Here is a 3,206-nt window from a genome sequence, read left to right on the forward strand (position 1 = left end):
TAGGTTCTCATTAAAGAATTTCTTTCTTTGTTTCTTTGTTTCTCTCTCTCTCTCTCTCTCTCTCTCTCTCTCTCTCTCTCTCTCTCAACCCTATCCTCCTCCCCCATTCTTCTTCTATTTTTTTAAGTGAAGATAAATGTCCTTCCTCTTACTTTTAGTTCAAATGTTTAAAAATCACATATGTGGGTATAATGTAATATAATATAAACCATTATACATAATTGAATCATTTAAGGATACATTCACCAATGAGTTAGATAATATCCGACCAATGATGGCTTTTAAAATGTTGAATTAATTTTCTTATGTTACAATAATTCTGGAGGAAGGCAATGGCAACACGGGGTGAGTGTAGCTGTTCAGGGAAGTCATCAAAGAACCACACATCTTCTCTTTCCATGCTCTGCCATGTGGCTTTCATCTTCATGATCCCAAGATGGCTGCTGCACTGCTAAGTAACACATCTGCATTTCAGGGAGGAGGAAGGGGAGAAATAAGGGATTTTCTCCCCATTAAGTTTTTAATAAGAAAGAAAAGCTCTATCCAGGGGCTGTTTTCTACATCTTAGTGTCCAGAGTTGTGTGACAAGGCTACCTCCAACTGCAAGAAAGGTTTAGAATTTCAGAATTTTACTCTTTAGTCTCTTGGAGAAGAAGACAAAAGAGAAGGGGGTTGGAATGGATGTTGATTGAGATAATTCAACAAAATCTATTACAACTCTACCTAAAAAGTTCTACCCTTCCTTAGAGAGATTCTTATAACACAGAACTTAGTAAATGTAGATAGAAGGTAACTGCTCTGGTCACTCTAGCTGTGAAACAAGCTACCCCTTAGTGGCAGAAACAGTAACTTTTTTATATGCTCACAAATTCTGTTGGTCAGTAATTCAGACAGGGCACGGTGGAGATAACCTGTCTCTGCTCCCCAGTGTCTGGGGCCTTAGCTCATATAATGATGCAGACTTTCTTCACAGCGGGTGGGGGGAGAAGAAACCGAAATCATCTGGCGGCTACTTCACTCTCAGGTCAGGCTTCTGGGTTAGGATGACTCGAAGGCTGGGCTCTGCGGGGTGTCAGTCAGAACCCTCCACATGGCCTCTTATGCAGCCTGGGCTCTCTCAGCACGCAAGATAGATTCTGAGAGAGAACATTCCAAGAGCAAGTGTGCCCAGAGCCCCAGGCAGAAGCTATATGGCCTTTTATGACCTAGCCTTGGACGTCACACAGTGACTTCCACAAGCAGTGACCAGCCCTCCCAGATCTATGCGGAAGGAGCAAAAACTCCTATTTACAAAAGCTGCCACAGTAGCAATGACAGGACTAAACGTGGAACACGATTCTTGAAGAATGCCTTTTCTTCAACTTTCTTTTCCGTGTTCCCCATTCCTATTGCACACTAAAAAAAAGACAGTGTTGAATCTATCAGGAGAAAGTCCCTTTCTAGTATTTCCGAAGGATGGGTGAGCTGTTGAACCCACTAAGCATGAGAGAGCACCCAGAGATAAGGTTGTTCCAATGCTAACTTGCTGCAGAGTCTGATGAATGAGCATGGCTGGGACAGTGCTGCAGATACGTAATTAAGCACGGCCACCTCCATGCGAAATGGCTTTCCTATGAAGTGCTGTAGGGGGTTGTCTATGTGTGAATCCTCTGAGTGTAGAAAATTGCTTTTCTATTTTCCACGCAATTTTGAATGTATGACCTATGTTTGCACGGAAGCAGCCAGATCTATAAGGTTAGATCATTGAAAAGACAGTGAAGTGGAACCAAAGAAGGCTCTTTCTCTGAAGTGAAGAGTGGCATGTTGTTATGTTCTTTATAGCGCAGGAAAAATATCACAACAACATTTCTGAGCAAATTAGGTCCATGAAGAACAATTTCAGGCATAAGATGCCATTTCTGTTTTCGAGGCCCTTATCGTAATATTCTTTGCAGGTAAGTGTGGTGGAATGATTTAATCTTGGCTCTGACACTTACAGACTTTGGGACTCTGGGCAAGTTTCTGTAGCTCTCTGTCTGCTTCTTTTTCTCATATTGTGAAATGAAGATTAAAAATGCCCATCTTAAACAGTCACAGTAAGGATTAAATGCATATTCTCCTTGGGGTACTCTTGCCCCCTGAACTGCCCTGACAATGGATAGGCTGCAGGTCCCCAAAGGATGTCAGTTCCTCTTGGAAACCATTTGTGATGTTATCAAAGACCGGCAACTATCTCTGCTATGTGGTCCTAAATTGAGCTCAAGGCTTCCCCTGTCACAGTTCTTAACATTCAACAATTCACAAATTCCAACTGAAAACGATTTTGTGCCACATAATGCACTATGGTCTGGAAATATGGCAATGAATAAAATCGGAGTGGCCTCTGCTCTAGTGTTTTGTATGTTCTGGTAGAGGAAAAATGTCAGTAAACAAGCAAGCAAATAAGAATAAAAATAATTTCGCATAGTGATAAAAGCTATAAGAAACCAAAGAACATGGTAGGATGAGTGACTCTTGAGAAGAGCATATGGGCAGATGAGAAAGTTCCTAGTCCAGGACATCTGAATTCTGAGAAGTAGTCTATGGCCATGCCACTCTGAACACACCTGATCCCGTCTGATCTCGGAAGCTAAGCAGGGTCGGGCCTGGTTAGTACTTGGATGGGAGACCACTTAGAAAGATTGGGTGCTATAGGTGGAAAAACAAACAAACAAACAAACGAACAAATAAATAAAAAATTCTGAGAAGTAGCCAGACATGTGAACGTGGTACCAGGTGCTCTTATGAGCACTCTGTGTATTAACTCACTTATTCTCCAAACAACTTCCCGAGGAAGATACTCTTCTCATTCCCACTTTACAAATGAGGACACCAAGGTGGAAGAGTGAAGTAATTTGCACAAAATTACAGGGCTAGTAAGTGGCAGAGTTTGGAAACAAACCCAGATGACCTGCCTCTAGAAGTTCATGTTCTCAGCCTCTTTGTTATTAATGTCCCTTAAGAAGCATTTGATATTTCATTGATATTTACTTTTTACTTGTATGTTTTTCCTACTAGACCATGAATAAATAGATTGTTTGAACTCAGTCCCAAGAATAACACCCAGTTCTTAGTCCATTCTTAATAAACATTTACCAATTGAGTACGTGAATGCATGCCTGCAATGAGCAAATGTAGATGAAATAAAGGATTTCATTCAGTGCTTAGCATCGGTTAAGTGATTACAA

General features: G+C 41.1%; 1 pseudogene; it reads left to right on the forward strand.

The window, feature by feature from the left end:
• The first annotated feature begins 2,557 nt into the window (after positions 1-2,557).
• Positions 2,558-2,676, forward strand: LOC120608443 (uncharacterized; annotated as a pseudogene).
• The last annotated feature ends 530 nt before the right edge of the window (positions 2,677-3,206 follow it).

This window comes from Pteropus medius, unplaced genomic scaffold, assembly GCF_902729225.1.
Source record: "Pteropus medius unplaced genomic scaffold, Ma_sr-lr_union100, whole genome shotgun sequence".
In the NCBI taxonomy this organism is placed as follows: Eukaryota; Metazoa; Chordata; class Mammalia; order Chiroptera; family Pteropodidae; genus Pteropus; species Pteropus medius.